Raw genomic sequence first — 18,162 nt, 5'->3', positions numbered from 1 at the left:
CATCAACACTTAGAGATTATGTCACCTGGATTTTGGCAGCTTGAATAAAAAAGGAAGCTGTTTTAAGAGGTGCTTATGTGACAACGGGTCAGGGAACAACTACATTTTTTCTTTTCAAAAGTGAGGAAAGCGTGAGTCTTACGTTTTGTAGATGCTCCTCTGAAAGCTGTGAAGTGTTTCGGCACAGATTTGTGTATTTTTTTAAGGTTAAACATTAAATAAAGGCTTCTTCACTGCTTCTGCATTTCCTCTGAACACTCATGTAACAGGTCAAAGAAACACTGAACTTTAAAAATGTAAAATTCTGAGTTATTTAGTCTCTACATCACATTGATGCTCCAGACATTCAGAAAAAATGAACAGAAACTCCATTCAGATTCTTTGGGCCGTGAAGTTTATGAAAAGGATCCATCACGCATATCTGTGGGCAAAATTTAAAATGAGTTTTTGTATTTTCAATTTGAACCGTTGGAGTATTGAACTAACACAGTATCACAAATGGAAATCCGTTAGAGTGAGATGTAATTTAAATAGAACTCAAGGCGTCTAACCTTCATTTTCATTTTTAGACCTTATAACACTTTGGTTGAGTGTGTTTTATGGATGGATGAACACCGCATCAGAGCTGTGAACAAGAATGGAGATGCAATTACTGCGAGTTCCCGAGTGCACTGCTCAGATTGCAAATAATTTTATTGGGATGCCAATAAGCTGCAGGGAAGGAGAACATGATCTCAGTGTGCCACCAACATCACTGCACAGAGAAGAGGGTGACAATAAGGAGATTACTGAGAGAATAAAGCAACAGAAGAATCAGAAGAATGGCTGTCTGGACTCTCTGTAGAGGGATTATGAAGTCAAAACATAAGCATGCTCCATTGTAAAAAGTGTCGCTGACATAAAGTACTGTTTTGAATTAATCTCATTTGTCTTTCTGGTTTGAAGATGGCAGTCAATTTTTATGGATTCTATCTACATGAAGTTATACTTTCACACCTTTAAACTGGGGTTCTAATGTCAGCAAAAGTGCAAAAATGATCTTTACTGCTCCTTTAGCATTAAGCATCATCATGACGTCCACGTTTTTTTTAAACAATTTATGCTACAAGTCTTTTTCACGTTGTTTTCTTTAAGTACGATTACAGAGTAAAGAAAAGCAAAGAACACTAAGTCTTATTACAACGTCGTGTTTTACATTTAACCCCAGGAACAACAAACCTACCGTCAAACTGTCAATGTCCACAGTGTTTTACATCAACACGAAGAAGGAAGATCTTCCTCTAGAAGCAGAACCTTGGAGCTCCACTGAAGTTTGCTGCTGATCACATGGACAAAGAAAAGACCTTCTGGAGGAAAGTTCTGTGGTCAGATGGAACAAAAAGTTAGCTATTTGACCCCAATGAGCAGAAATATGTGTGGAGGAGAGAAGATGAAAGCTGTAACCCCAAGAACACCAAGCCTACCATCAAGCATGGTGGAGGCAGTATTATACTCTGGGGCCATTTTGCTGCCAGTGGAACTGATGCTTTACACAAAGTAAATGGAATAACAAAGAACAAGGATTACCTCCACATTCTTCAGGAAAACCTAACATCATTAGTCAGAAGGTTGGATCTTGGACTCAGCTGGATGTTTCAACAAGACAATGAGCCCAAAGACACATTAAAACAGGTAAAGGAATGGATCAACCAGGCTAGAATGAAGGTTTTAGACTGGTCTCCTCAAAGTCCTGACTTAAATCTCATCAAGAACCTGTGGACGTTGATGAAGAAACAAGTCTGAGTCAGAAAAACAACTGAATTAGTTGAACTGCACTGATTTTGTCAACAGGAGGTCAAAGATAAAACCAGAAGTTTGGCGCGCCCTTCAGATAATCATCATCCAGAATATCTAGATAATCCACTAATCTCTCTGTTAAAACAACTGAAATTTGTCATGGAAATTCATTGTCATTGTCTGACTTAAGTTCCAGCCAAGAAATATCCATGAAAATTGCTGACGTAGAAATCTGCGTGTTGCTCAGAGTGTGGGGGTGTTGTTTGTGAAAAGACACATGGCTGTTAAATTTTTAGAACAAATTCTATACACGGCCAGCAATATTAAATCTCTTGTCTGTGTCAACATTCCCACCTCAGTGCTGTTTCTACGTCAGCCAGCAATGATTGGTTTTCCAGAGCTGAAGAGGGCAGTAACTGTAGTGACGGAGACAGAGGAGCTACAGCAACTAGGAGTGTGGTGGAGGTTTGGACGTCATCAATGGTTTTATTTTAAATACTGTCACTGCTGGAAGCTCTGCACTGCAGTTGTAAAATGACAAAGGTGACAAGACTGGCTAAGTGTTGAAGGAATTCTGAAAGAAATGAAATCACAAAGAGCAAGTGTCCGTCAGACGTATTTATTGCAAAGAACTGAAAGATGAAAGACTCTGAAATGAGGTTCCATCCAAACTTTATACATCGTCTCCCTCCTCTAACAGCAAAAAGAAACAGGCAGCCTTAGTGACTCTCCTAAGGATTTAAATTTTGTCTATCATTGAACTGGATCTGTGAGTGAAACTGGACAGAAGGAGATCCAAACAAGCAGACTGAGCAAAAGGCAGACCAGAGACAGCTATAAAATACAGTATAAATGAATGAATCTACACATCATATGGATTATGACGTAAGAAATGAATCTGAAATATCCAAAACATCCAGAGACCGAGAAAAAGAGGTAAAATCTGAAGGAGGAACACCTTCAGTCCGCTGATGATGAGACAGAGAATGTAACTTTAAAGACAGTTTAAACACAAAATAGTCTGACTTTTAAGCTTTATTGGGGACACACATGTGATTTCAAACTGCATGGAAAAACCGACTTTGTGTAGTCGGAGTTGGTATCAATACTACTGTTAGCTGCTGCTCCTCAAGTTAGCAACATCTGACAGATGGTTATCAAAGTGTGCATTCAAAAAATGTCATTTTGCAATGAGAGAATGACAGGTGCAACATGCAAATAAACCTGTAAGGTGTTATTGTTTTTTTGTATTAAGCAACATTCTTTATTTATAAATACAGAAAATTGCTGTATTCTGTATAACACATCATGTACATGTGGCAGTGAGATGTTTAACTCCTGCTGTACAGTCATCTGTGATTGCAAAATGGGAAACGAAGTAATTAAAGTGTACATTTTCAAAAATAAAACTAGAAAAATCTGTGTTATCTAAGAGCTTGTATGAAATGTGACTGTTCTGAGAAAAGCTCTAATCAGCACCAGTCAGTGAAAACAACTGTATGGTCACATTAAAGCTGTGTTGAGTATCTGAAGACACTACCAAATTTAAAAGGTTTAAAGTTTTTTATAGTCCAAAAATGAACAAAATGCTTTATGTTTCATGCAGTAATTTTTTTTTTAATATTTCTGAGCAAATGATTTGAGGGTTTCAAATGTGTCAACTGACATGAAAATGGCTTTTGCAGATTTTCAAACGAGACAAAAACATACTGAATTAATTCACAACCTTTTATTGTGTTTGTATTTATTAAAAATTTGCTTCGTTATACCGAAGTGAGAAGTACCTTTGACAGCTGTACTTTGCTGTAATATGCACAGAAAACCCACTGTCTACTACAGAAAACTTCTCCCAGCGCATTAGTTCAGAGTTTTTCCTGCTTATTGATGCTCATCTGACAGGATGAGATTGACTAGTTATTCCTTCATGTTTTATATTGTTGCCTGGGTCCAAATGTATCTTTATGTTTATTTTTCTCTCATATTACTCCTCCAAAATGTCCTGAGATTAGTTTGGTTTTGTCAGCAGTTTAGATTATTGATGAATCGGTGGCAGATTTCACTTTCACTTTCAATTAGATTAGCCTGTTAGCTCTGTGGGTTTAGTTTAGGTTGCATCTGATTCACTATACAGAAGCAAAAACACCTTCCTGGTGCAGATTAATGGCTTATTTGCAAACATTAAATGACCTAAATTAAGTGTCTGGTGAGCTCAGCTGCTCCTGAAAATGAGCCACAGAAAGTAGACAGTCTTCTTTAAACATCCCTGATGACCAGACGATGGTGCTGTTTCTTCACAAATGTCCAGTTACACCACAGCAGGTACTAATCGTCTGATCAGAGGACTGTAATCTGGAGAATCAGGTGGAAACAGGATTGTGGACAAACAGTCTGAAACCAACAAGCAGCAGGAGGCTTGTTGCACCAGCGGGTGATTTCACTAATTAGCTCCCAATCTGTGTTTGAACACTTGTTTGTGAGTTAAATCAGATGTGAAAAGTGTCGGTTTTGCCTAAAACCTGCAGATTCACAGCCTTCAGTCTGAATCTGTATTTCCCTCTGGGATGAATCACATTAGCCAGTAACAGTGCTGCTGCTGTACTTCAGTTATGAGGTACTGTCCCTGAGTATTTCCATTTTATGATACATTATACTTCTGCATTATCGCATTTCAGAAACGAAATATTCAAGTTCTTGCTTCACTGCTACTCCAAATAAAATATGAAGAAAATATGATTATAATCACATCATAAATGAACAAGTATACACACTACTGTTGAAAAGCTTGGGTTCACTCAGGCAATTTCATGTTTTATATGAAAACTCATGTTCATTCATGTGCCAACATAACTGCACAAGGGTTTTCTAATCATCAATGAGCCTTTCAACACCTTTAGCTAACACAATGTAGCATTAGAACACAGGAGTGATGGTTGCTGGAAATGTTCCTCTGTACCCCTATGGAGATATTCCATTAAAAATCAGCTGTTTCCAGATACAATAGTCATTTACCACATTACCAAGGTCTAGGCTGGATTTCTGATTCATTTCATTTTATCTTCACTGAAAAAAAACTGCTTTTCTTTCAAAAATAAGGACATATCTATGTGACCCCAAACTTTTCAACAGTATTGCAAACACACAAAATTCACTTGGTGACAGGAAAGAACCACAGTTTTATTTCAGAATGTATAGTTCAGTACCTCGGTTTAGTTTAATGTTATTTCTTTCCTTCTTGGCTCTGGATGTTCTTCGAAATTTACATTTTTCTGTAAATTTTGACCCTGTTAAAAGTTGAAGAACACAAATCAGTTAAGTTTTCCCTGTTAATTGACAATCATTTCCAGTGAAGGCCTCATGAAGCGGGTTAGCATGATGACCACAGTGTGCAGAGCTGTCTTCAGGAATAAGAACATACAGCTGTGAACACAATCTTACATGTACTTCTAAAGAACATGCATGTCATTGCAGTCTCAGGTTTCCAATGATGCCTACAGCTCTTAATTTTCCACTATGGAATCACTGAAGAACATCATTTTCATAGATTTATTATTGGTCTCCTGGGACAAAATCTCTTGAATCAAAAACATGCATAGAGCAATTTAAATGATCAATTTTGGTGATGTAGAACGTTGTGCTGACCAGTAAGAAATCAGTGAAAGAACCTGTTTTCTTGCATGACAAAGACTCATGTGTTTTGAAAAGAAAACAAATACAAAATTAAGAGTTATAGGAGTCATTTGAAACACAAGTGTTACCACCCAGCCGCTAGGGTCACCCAGCATAACAACCAGATGTCATTGGTCAGATAAAGCAATTTACTGCTCAGTGACAATGTTAACATAACAGTGATCAAAGAAAAAGGAAAACAGAGCTGGTGGATGTTGCTGGGAAAAAAAAGAACTTAATAAAACCAAACAAAGGCTAACAGAGTTCTCAAAAACTAACTAAAGAAAAAACAGAACAGTTGAGTTCCTTAGCCAAACCTAAACACAATAGCAGCACAATTTACAATTTCATTTAGGAGATGCTTTTATCCAAATTGGCGTACATCTGAGAACCAAACAACCAAACAAAGGCTAACAGAGTTCTCAACCTAACTAAAGAAAAAACAAATTTAAACACAATAGCAACACAATTTACAATTTCATTTAGCTGACGCATTTATCCAATGCGTCAGCTAAATGATAAATATCTGATATTTCTTGTCCAGGAAAGACGCATGTTTGGGACTGAGTGCAGAGACTCCAGATAAAACACCTCCGGCCTCGGCTGAGAAACGTCTGTTGTTCCGTCCGGCAACGTTTAAAAACAAATTGATCCATATTTGACCAGCTTATCAACGTTAACTTTGTCACAAGTGACAATATGCCGCCAACACAAATTAGAGCCAGGTTAAGTTTAAGCGCGCTCACTTGATGGACGTACTACATAACAGGACCCCATTCATCTCATGAGCCCGATGAGTGACGGCTCAGCTGTCATCGCAGGTGCCTGCCTGAATGTCGTTCCTGCAGTGGCGCTTTTATTTATTTATTTTTTTACATTTTTATTTTTTCTTGGTTGGCTTATGATAGGGCTAATGCAATTTTTGGTGGGGCTTTAGCCCAACCAAGCCCCACCCTGACGCCGCCAGTGGATCAAACCCAGGAAAACAGAGCTGGTGGATGTTGCTAAAAACAAAGAACTTAATAAAACCAAACAAAGGCTAACAGAGTTCTCAATCTAACTAAATAAAAACAGAACAGCTAAGTTCCTTAGCCAAACCTAAACACAATAGCAGCACAATCTACAATTTAATTTGGCAGACGCTTGTATCCAAATTGACGTACATCTGAGAGCAGATACAACATCAGGTAGGTAGGTGGGGAAGCACTAAGGACCTTGCCTGAGGGTCCAACCTGGACAACTGTGCCCTGACCGCAGTTTAAATCTCCTGTACCAAAGTCCGGGGTGAATATGGTTTTGCCTAAAACTTGCAAGTCGACGAGGATGGGATTTGAACCCACGCGTGCAGAGCACAATGGATTAGCAGTCCATCGCCTTAACCACTCGGCCACCTCGTCTGTTATCAACAAACCCCACCAACACAACCAGTTGGCATTGGTCAGATAAAGCAATTTGCTGCTCAGTGACAATGTTAACATAACAGTGATCAAACAAAAAAAAACAGAGCTGGTGGATGTTGCTAAAATCAAAGAACCTAATAAAACCAAACAAAGGATAACAGAGTTCTCAATCTAACTAAATAAAAACAGAAAAGTTAAGTGCCTTAGCCAAACCTAAACACAACAGTAACACAACTTACAATTTCATTAAGCAGACGCCTTTATCTAAAGACAAGATAATCCGTTTTACTCCCCATGTCCGGGGAAATTTCCCATGTCACAGCAGCACAGTAAAGGTAATAATTATAATAACAATAATATATACAATATTTACAGACTGTATAAGGCAACGTACATGAGAGCAGATATAACCATAGATGTCAAAATAATACAATATAATGTCTATATTTGTTGAACAGTATGATACAACACAGGGTAAATTTGACTTTAACATTTTAAGCCACTTGTTAATATTCCTCTGTACTTTGTGTTTTTGTCTTGCTTTACCTTGTTTTTGCCTAAGTAAGTGCAGAGTTCACACGCATTTACGACCATCCCACTTGTGCCGAAGTTTATGTCTCAGCTGGACCACTACTCTGGCAAGCTGTCAAGAGTGTTCCGAAAGAAAGGAGGAGCAGCAGGACGCAAAATAGAACAAATTATGGCTGCCATTAACCAGGTGTGTTTGTAATTATTAGCATAGTAATAGATACCTCAGTTACTGTATTTGCACTGTAAACCACCACTCTCTCTTCCAGGAACACAAACCACATAACAATGTCAAAGACATCGCTCTCATGAATTCTTCCATCAGTGTTGTGTTTTTTACAGTATGTTTCCTGTTGTGCTTTGCAGAATGACTCGATTGCAAAAAATATGACTCTTATAGTCTGTAAAATAGGACAGTGTAATGTTTTATCGAATCATTTAACACTAATTTATTCATTTTATGTCTGATGGTGTAATAGGGGCAGAAATGCTGCTTCAAAAATATTAGGATATGCAAACATTGTTGATGTGTCAGACATCAAGTTCAGATTTGGATATACATTTTGCAAAACTTACCAAAGAAGTTTCTAGTCCTAAGATATTCTTTTTAGTCATCTGATTTCGAAGGAAAAATGTTTCTAATTCCGACGTGAAGTCCAAACAGCAGAGATGTCATGGTAACCTGAACCTTGACTCTGCAGACAACAGATCCTGTCCTTGCAGGATGTGAGACGAACCAACCCGACCTACATGGGCATGACGTCCGCTGCACAAGCAAAGCATAAATTTAACCGTTAACGTACACTCTTAGTTTTCTCTTACATTCGTGTAAATCATACTGTGATGCCTCTTTCTGTACACACGTATTTATACCTAACATAATTTAGCTAACCAAGTGTTAGCATGATGCAAATTCAGTGTAGATGATGAGGGACTTGTACTGATTTTCTCTTTGCTGTATTTCCTGCAGCAGCATCAGAGACGAGTCAACATAGGGCTTTTCTGCACCAAAGGGCATAAAGAAAGAGCCTTCAGTGGCCCCAGCTCCCTTCAGAGTGCATCATTTTGCTGGTAAGTGTCAACAAAGTGCAGCTGAAGACAACATCCACAACACAAAGTATACATACAGTTATAACAACTGACACTGCAAACTGTCGTGACGTGTACATACACCTGCTATTATTTCCAAAAAGCAACTATAATTATTGTGTCCTGTGTGTCTTTGATAATTTGAGACTGTACCTGCTGTATGTGTAACAGAGCCTTGCTTTTATTTCTTCATGTTACATATGACCTCACTGATCAGTCCGCGTCATTATTCAGAACTATTAGGAATGAAGAAGTGTTTATTCTTGACACTGTTGTTGTGATCTTCAGGTTCGGAGAGGCCTTCACTGGAAATGATTTTCAACTCACAGGGAAAAGTTAACTAATTTGTAGTCTTCAACTTTTAACAGGGTCTGGTTGTGTTGGTGGGTTTTATTGATAACAGACAAGGTGGCCGAGTGGTTAAGGTGGTGGACTGCTAATCCATTGTGCTCTGCATGCGTGGGTTTGAATCCCATTCTCACAATTAACTTTAAAACTTTTCAGATAAAATTAATCTTGAAAGGACAGTATAAGAACAAAAAAAAAAGGAAAACATTTACATGGACTAAAAACCATTCCCAAACAGTGGAGGTCTTCAGCATCTTGTCTTGTGTTTATGCAACGAAGTGAAGCTTGACGTCAGAGTCGACAGCAACCTTTGCCATTCGGGTGGTGGAAACAAACAGGAATGGATGAGCCGAGATGAGCCAAACACGACGGGATGAGCCGATGTGGGCCGAAGGCGAAGGGAAGAGATCAGCTCCGAATATTTTTGTCTGTGGGGAGGAAGGGGTGATCACATAGACCATATGTGTATATGTTTATGTGATCACATGACGATATGAGCCGATGTGGGCCGAAGGCGGACGAAAGACAGTATATTCGGATACCAAAATTAATATCTGGATACCGCTGTAGCGAACGAATATTCGGATATTTGGGATATTCAGGTCCAGCCCTAATAATTATAATAACAATAATATATATAATATATACAGACTGTATAAGGCAACATACATGAGAGCAGATATAACCATAAATCTCAAAATAATACAATATAATTGTTAAACAGTATGATTCAACACAAGGTAGGTAGGTGGGGCAGTACTAAGGACCTTGCCTCAGGGTCCAACCTGCACGATTGTGCTCTGACCAGGGTTTGAATCTCCTGTGTCAAACTCAGGGGTGCCAAACACTGATGTCCCTGAAACTTTCAACTTGACGAGGATGGGATTCAAACGCACGCGTGTAGAGCAGTCCACCACATTAACCATTCGGCCACCTCGTCTGTTATCAATAAAACCCAGGAAAACAGAGCTGGTGGATGTTGCTAAAATCAAAGAACCTAACAAAAACCAAACAAAGGCTAACAGAGTTCTCAACCTAACTAAAGAAAAACAGAACAGTTAAGTGCCTTAGCCAAACCTAAACACAATAGCAGCACAATTTACAATTTCATTTAGCAGATGCTTTTATCTAAAGAGAAGATCATCCGTTTTACTCCCCATGTCAGGGGAAATTTCCCACATTACAGCAGCACAGTAAAGGTAATAATTCTAATAACAATAATATATACAATATTTACAGACTGTATAAGGCAACGTACATGAGAGCATCTATAACCACAGATGTCAAAATAATACAATATAATATCTATGTTTGTTGAACAGTATGATACAACACAAAGTAGGTAGGTGGGGCAGCACTAAGGACCTTGCCTGAGGGTCCTGCCTGCACAATTGTGCTCTGACCAGAGTTTGAATCTCCTGTGCCAAAGTCAGGGGTGCTAAACAACCTACTGAAAAAGTCCAACTCGACGAGGATGGGATTCGAACCCACGCATGCAGAGCACAATGGATTAGCAGTCCATCGCCTTAACCACTCGGCCACCTCGTCTGTTATTATTGTTACCATAACAGTGATCAAACCCAGGAAAACAGAGCTGGTGGATGTTGCTAAAATCAAAGAACCTAATAAAACCAAACAAAGGCTAACAGAGTTCTCAACCTAACTCAAGAAAAACAGAACAGTTAAGGGCCTCGCCAAACCTAAACACAATAGCAGCACAACTTACAATTTCATTTAGCAGATGCTTTTATCTAAAGATAAGATAATCCGTTTTACTCCCCACATCAGGGGAAACTTCCCATGTCACAGCAGCACAGTAAAGGTAATAATTATAACAACAATAAATACAGACTGTATAAGGCAACTTACCACAGATGTCAAAATAATATGAAATTATATACGTGCGTGTTGGTATGATACAGCACAAAGTAGGTAGGTGGGGCAGCACTTAGGACCTTGCCTGAGGGTCTTCCCTGCACAATTGTGCCCTGACCAGGGTTTGAATCTCCCGTGCCAAAGTCAGGGGTGCTAAACAACCTGCTGAAAACTTTCAGCTCGACGAGGATGGGATTCGAACCCACGCGTGCAGAGCACAATGGATTAGCAGTCCATCGCCTTCACCACTCGGCCACCTCGTCCACTTATGTCATCCATTGACACCCACACCAGTGAACAGAAAATAAAACTGTGCTTCAAAACACACGTTACCAACAATACATAGTACGTGAATCACCACCTCTCAGTGGCTACAGAACATACACAGGACACAAGTAGATTCTCCCGAATTAGCCAGCAGCAAATATTAGCTACAGTCTTCACCAACACACGTGACTCCTCACCTAACTAGCAGCTGCTAACAGATGCTTTACTTCCAGGTAGCCACCCAATCACAGCCGCTCTGACTGAGGGCCTTTTCCAAACCGCCCCCTACACACTCCCACTCTGTCACGGAGTCACACTCGCAGCTGAATGAAGTTCACTTCATCAGGGTGTAGGGCATAAATACAGCTTTGGGACAAACTTCCCTCTCTCAGGCGGGAAGCGGATGTTGCCATGTTGCCATGGATTCGCAGCGGCATCTTGCGGGAGCGGCAGAGAGGCAAAGAAAAAAGAAACTAAAACAAAGACAAAAGAAACTTACTCCCATGCTTCTTTGGCAGCATTTTTTTTTATTGAAGAGCTTTTCATGTTTCACTCTTGCTTGAATAAATTCTTTAGTTTTTGTGACAGTCCCTGTAAATATAAAACACTTACTAAAATAAACACAAACTGTTTTCTGAACAAATGCAAGGCAGGCCTTAATCAATGACACGTACATCTAAAGTTGTGAAAATCTGCATGAAAATCATTAAATATTTGTGTTAGTTTAACAGTGTTTGTGCAGGCACGTGTGTGGAACTTACATTTGTATGTTGCTTCCTCCATGGCAGACACAATTCGGCGCTACATATGTTCAGGGAGTCCGCATCCGTGCAGACTCGCTTGTGGAGGGTTTTATAGCCCACTACCCCTCCCCGCGGATCGGTTTGGGATGGCCCTTAATATGGCGGACCCTCCGCGAGGACGTGCAAACGGAGGGGTAGTGGGTAGGGGGAGTGTGTAGGGGGCGGTTTGGAAAAGCCCCTGAGAGTCTAGCTGTAAATTTATAGCAGGTCTGGTGAGGGCTGGAGTCTTGTGGGAGGAGTTCTAGATATTACATTAAAAATGTAATCGCTGAAGGGAAATTAAGTTGTTACAGCAGCATGGATGTTCAATATAGGGATGAGACAACACAGGGTTATAAAATGAAGTTCAATCAAGTAAAATTAAATTTAAAAAACTAAATAAAATTAAAGTTTCTTGGATGTGCAAATGACATAAGAAGGCGCAGATGAGTTTATAGATATAATGAATGACGTTAAGAATGTAAAGTGTCCAGTATTTAAAGTGCCGTGATGAAACCAACCAATTGTGGAAGAAGGAAGCAGCTGAGGTTCTGTGACTTTGTGGTTCTGAAGCTTTCTATCACGTCAAATGGTCTTCATTTTCATTTCAACCCATGACAGCTGACCAGACTTATGAAAATCACTGAAAAATCCAGAACAGCCACTAAAATGAACTTTGAAGTGAGACTTCTCGCTCCTACTTAAAAAAAATAACTTTTGAAAACAACAATTTGAAACGTACTCAACACGTAGCTGGTGGAGAAAGTTTTCACAAAGTGTAATTTGGACTGGATTCAGCTGTATACAGTATGAAAATAGGTCTAAATATTCATCAAAGTGTTCGTGCTGGTGCTTTTGACAGCCGTGACAGCCGTTATATAAAATAGAAAGGGCAAGTGACAAATATGTTCTGAAAATCTTTTTAAAACCACAACAGAAAGTCACCACTTTGACATTAGAAAATGTAAATGTCAGTGTTTCTGCTGTCAAAGCTGCAGCTACCTGGTGAGCTTTTGTAAGAATTTCTAACATTCAGCAGCAATAATCATCACGTGGAGCCGTCTGACTAACATCTGGTTTATTCTGAGGCTACAGGATGTGTTTTCTGGAGACTTCAACCTGCATTTCCTCACATGAAGCTCTCATGTTGCTGCAGGTGAGACACTCCGACATGACTAATGTTATATCAGGAGATTAAAGCTGCTCGCTGCTGACCTTTGGGCCGCACTGATTTCCCTAACACAGACATTACTCAGGTTTGACTGTCAAACAGGAACACATTACTCCGGTCCGGCAGCAAACAGAGAAAACCTGAGTGACTAATGTGAGTCATTACAGCAGCTCTAATAACAGCTGCTCTCCAGGATTAATTATTTAGGGACTCTAATTAGTTTTGCCTGCCTGTTGGACAGCGTCCTTTTTGTGTCTTTTATGCGTTAGTGTAAAAGATAAGAGGAGAATAAATGTTTAAATGACTCCTGAAGAGAGAACAGATGATTGCAGAGCCTCTTACTGTCCTGTCATACTACTACACCACCTGCTTGGACTGAATTATGTGATTTATTAAAATTAAATCCTGTATGAAGATTAATCGGTCATGTAATGATGGTTACAAAGACCGAACACACTTTACCAGATGTTTGTGGACACTCAAACATTACTTTCCCCAAACAAACATCCACTTTTTACACTTTAAAAGCTCCACCAGCTGCTGAATGTGTCTCCAGTGAATAAATATATAAATTCTGTGACACTGAAACAGTAAATTGTTCCCAACTGTTTGCAACCTGTTGCTTTACTGTTTAATTTATATGTTGACAGTTAATAAGGAGTCCATAGGTCCAGTGTTTAATACAGGTCACATATGTGCTTTCTGTGCATCTCTGCGGGTTCATTCTAGTCGTGTAGATTTACCTCATTTGAATCACAGTTATTCTAGGTGAAGCTAAAACTCATTGCATTTACTTTCTCTTTTTCCATTTGCACTTAATGGACCACCTCCTGCCATCAGACTTTATAGTAGCAACTGCTGAGTCTGCTAATTATCCGGGGTAATCGGGCTGAATTATTTTGGGAAAATTGTGATTGGGTTTGTGGTACATATGTTATTGTGAAGACAAGCTTTAGTTCTCAGATTTAAAACATGTCATGAAGCATTAAGTCATGACATCCCATCAATCCCGTAGCTGTCACACAAATATATGGCAGGAATTTTTAACATTACCTGAATTAGATGAACTGAAAACCTTTATTCTAAACTGGAGTGTTTGCAGTTTACTAATGGGATTTTTCATAATGCAGTTTCAATTAAAACTGATTATTCAGTCACTGCCAAACTTACTTACATCAGAGCTCTTACTATTTTTAACAAGTTCAGGTGAATCCAGTGCAGGTGGTTTAGTCTATGTATACAAAAACTACTGTTGGCAGACTTTCAGTAGTGACTACTGCATGTGCCAACAAAAGTTTTACATATACTTGTAAAGATAATTTTTATCATGACAGTCTTGTGTTACTTCCTTTGGTGGCGATGTGGTTGGTAATAGATTTGTCCGGCCTCTGTGTGAAAAGATGGAGACTGTATTGATCACAGCTGGCTGAAGACCGAGCTCCAGACCTCCTGACCCATCAGATCGGTCCACAACCACAACTCTTCCTCCCACAACACGCCAAAGGGACCGGACCATGGCTCACATCAGTCAGTAATGAGGTGGGCCAAATCCTCATCAGTGTCCTGACTGCTCAGGAGGGTCCAGGGCTGGACCTCATGGCTACAGACCTGATCCGAAGGTACAGCAATGCCGGAATGGCTCCTCCTCAACTCTTGTATGTAGACACTGACTGCAGCACGATACAAAGAAGGACAAACTGAGCTCAAAGAGAGGTTTGGTGGGTGGCCGGATGTAGTTGTTAGGCTTGACATCTACCACTTCATGCGGCGGCTGGCGTCAGGACGTACCAATGATGCACATCCCCTGTAGCTCACCTTCATGGCCAAGCTGTTTTGCTGTATATTTGAGTGGGACAGCAGTGATGCAGGCCTGCTAAAGAGAGCCAAAAAGGAGCAGCTGAGGAGAGACGCTGTCCCTGGTATCACTGACAAAATAGTGGACCAGTCGATTACCAAAGAGGACCTGGCTCTGCACTGAAGAAAGCGGACAAGAGGGGAGGTGCAGACTATCCTCATGATCGAGGCGCTGCTTAATGAGTTGATGGGTGTGAAGGGCAGAGACCTTCTTGGTGTTCCACTCTTGGACCAGGAGAGGGTGCAGCACATTTGGGGAGTCCAGCAGAGGCATGTAAAATGCATTCAGCACCAACCAGGTGTGCTCCTAGAAGTAAGACAGGAAGCGCCACCACCAAAGAGGGAGTTATCCTCCCTAAATACAGGTGTGCCAGTGGGTCAACATCACTTGAGTCCTTCCACTGCCATCTACACAGGTTCATTCCAGGTTAGTAATAATCACTATTTATCAGCAGGGCTAAATATGTTGAGGTTAAAATTATGTTGTATAATACAGCTTGACAACAAAGACACAGCAGTCTAAATTTATTTTAAGGAATGAGCGCAAACAGTCTGAATTTTCAGCTGCACTTCCTGGAAGGCCTTAATAGATGGAACCAGGACAGACAAGCTGCTTCTCTGGCAGTCAAGCCCCCATCACTGCTGAGCTACTCTGGGGACCTTGTACTGTGTGTCAACAATTACAGTACCAAGGTACTTGGCAGGAAGCTTGTCCCATCTTTTCAGCCTCCTTCTGTGTATACCAATGATTTTAAATGTCCCCTCATGTGTTCTTATACAGATAAACAAAACATGTTTATTGAATTGCCAGTTTTCTTAAAAATTCTGTTCAATTGTCCCTCCTAGGTGAGCTGATCGGTATTGATTACCTGTTCAGACAAACTGGAAGGGCCATGCAGAACAAGGATCCTGACTAGATGCTGGAGGACATAGGCACTGAGGAGGAGGAGCTCGAAGATGAGGGTTTTTTGAGGATGCCAATGTGGACCCCACTGTTGGGCTTCTAGACATCACAGACCCATCCTCTCAGCCATCGCCACCTCAGCCTGTAGTGCTGGAACTCCCACCTCTGTCCAGCCTCCTACATCTGAAGCCACCTCTTCTGCCCCATCCCTGCTCCCACTGACCTTCCAGCTACTGTGCCTGCACTACCCACACCAGCACAACCTCTGCAACAGCTAGTAAGTATTACTAATGTTCTCATCAGGAACAGCTGATGTTTGTAATATCCTGGCATGTATTTTAATAAGTTATATTTTTGGTAGAGTGTTGTGTTTAGTTGTGTTCTAATCTTTTCAGGCTAAGGATTTGAGCTCCGTTGTGTCCTTCGGTGCATCAACTGTCACCACCAGCTCAGCCTCTGCTTCTCCTCTCCCCACCACTGTCACAACCATCTCCACTGCTACAACCATCTCCACTGCTACAGATGCACCTGCTGGTCCGTCTGAACCACCAGCCACAAGCCCAGCACAATCTCACCAACAGGTGGGGACATTTTTTGTAATCCATGTTGTAACATAAAGTGTCATGAATACATTTCTGATTACTGTGGTATTTTTCTAATGCTTATCCATCAGGTTTAACCCTTTAAGCTGCAGTCAATTCCAGCCATTTTCAGTACAAAAAATCGCTAATATTCTATTTGTAAATAAAAAATATGACGAGAAGTACAGGGAATATTGTTCTTTAGAAGTACATGTAAAATTGTGTTCACAACTGTATGTTCTTATACCTGAAGACAGCTGTGCACACTGTGGTCATCATGTTAACCCGCTTCATGAGGCCTTCACTGGAAATAATTTTCAATTAACATGGAAAACTTAACTAATTTGTGTTCATTAAACTTTTAAAAGGGCCAATATTCACAGAAAAATCTAAATTTTAAAGAACGTCCAGAATGAAAGAAATAATATCAAACTAAACCGAGGTACTGAACTATACATTTTGAAATAAAACTGTGGATCTTTCCTGTCACCAAGTGAATTTTCTCAATGTACACTACCATCTAAAAGTTTGGGTCACTTAGATATTTCCCTATTTTTTTAAAGTAAAGCAGTTTTTTATTCAATGAAGACAGCATTAAATGAATCAGAAGTAAAGTCTATACATTGTTAATGTGCTAAATGACTATTCTAGCTGGAAATGGCTGATTGTTAATGGAATATCTCCATAGAGGTACAGAGGAACATTTCCAGCAACCATCACTCCTGTGTTCTAATGCTACATTGTGTTAGCTAATGGTGTTGAAAGGCTCATTGATGGTTAGAAAACCCTTGTGCAGTTATGTTAGCACATGAGTAAGTGTTAGTTTTCATGTAAAACATGAAACTGTCTGGATAACCCCAAACTTTGACATTAAAGAGTTTCTCTTTTTGTAAATTCCTGTCAAAAAAAAATAATTATGTCGTGCAAGATCCATTCCTGAAAAGCAATAAAAAAAGTGGTAGATACTATTTATTATTGGCACTTTAAGGCTTAGTATTCATTTATGTTTTACAGTTACAGAAAAATAATAAAAAATACATTATGAGCATGTCCATAAATAAATAGATAAATATACAGCCGTGCAGAGTAAAAAAAAAAAAACGCATCATCACCCAGTTCTTCAGCCAGCAGAAATCAATGAGCTGTGCTACATCTAATTAGCAGGAACAAACCAAAACCAATTTTAACAGCGCTGGTGTTCTAGTTTTTATGGGAGGAACTTCTCTTTATGCGGCATTCGGGTCTTTTTCACACTGAGGTTGATTACAGCTGTGACTGGGTGACCTGAGAGGAAGATCAGTGCTCTGATGCCAGTGACCTTGACATTTTGGATATCTGGAAGATTAAATTTAAAACCAAACCTCTCTCTGTGAGGAATGAACGTCTGAGGATCACCAGGAGCAGAAACACCCATCAGAGAGACGTTTAGGAGGCCGAACGAGCTAAAAGTGGAAAAGTGAACTTGGCTCAATCTCTGCTAAGTAAGTGTTTCCATTATCTGAATGGAGAAGCTAGTGTCAGCACATTTCCTGAGCTGAGATTACAGCTGGAAGTACTTTTGTCATAGGAAAATCTTTCAGCTGAGCTCAGGGGCTTCTATGCATTTTCTCACCAATCACAAATAAAAATGTACTTCTTCTTTACTGTGGGGAGAAAAAGCTGACTGCAACATTCGTTTGACATTTTGGTGATTGTCGTCTGTATGGAAACATCTGTTGGTCACCAGTGATTACATAAACCTGAGACTTGCTTTATTTCTGCAAACTACTTGATCATTTTAAAACACACTGTTTGTCTAAATGCAAGTGCAGAGATATATATGATCAAATCCCTGATTGGCAGCACCACTGTCAGATATGATACACATACAGGCAGCAGCAAGGAGGTGTTTCTGCTTTTTTAAAGGCTTATAACATCATGA

At 39.9% G+C, this 18,162-nt stretch overlaps 3 non-coding genes across 3 annotated transcripts; all 3 read right to left on the bottom strand.

Moving 5' to 3' along the window:
- Positions 1-6,757: 6,757 nt before the first annotated feature.
- trnas-gcu (transfer RNA serine (anticodon GCU)) lies at positions 6,758-6,839 on the bottom strand. The gene has a single exon. It is a non-coding gene; the product is annotated as a tRNA-Ser (tRNA).
- A 3,434-nt stretch (positions 6,840-10,273) lies between these two features.
- On the bottom strand, positions 10,274-10,355 carry trnas-gcu (transfer RNA serine (anticodon GCU)). The gene has a single exon. It is a non-coding gene; the product is annotated as a tRNA-Ser (tRNA).
- Positions 10,356-10,863: 508 nt separating this feature from the next.
- On the bottom strand, positions 10,864-10,945 carry trnas-gcu (transfer RNA serine (anticodon GCU)). Its single transcript has one exon. It is a non-coding gene; the product is annotated as a tRNA-Ser (tRNA).
- Between the last annotated feature and the right edge of the window lie 7,217 nt (positions 10,946-18,162).

The sequence above is a fragment of the Acanthochromis polyacanthus genome, chromosome 2, assembly GCF_021347895.1.
Source record: "Acanthochromis polyacanthus isolate Apoly-LR-REF ecotype Palm Island chromosome 2, KAUST_Apoly_ChrSc, whole genome shotgun sequence".
Classification (NCBI taxonomy): Eukaryota; Metazoa; Chordata; class Actinopteri; family Pomacentridae; genus Acanthochromis; species Acanthochromis polyacanthus.
This window is presented reverse-complemented; position numbering and strand designations above follow the sequence as displayed.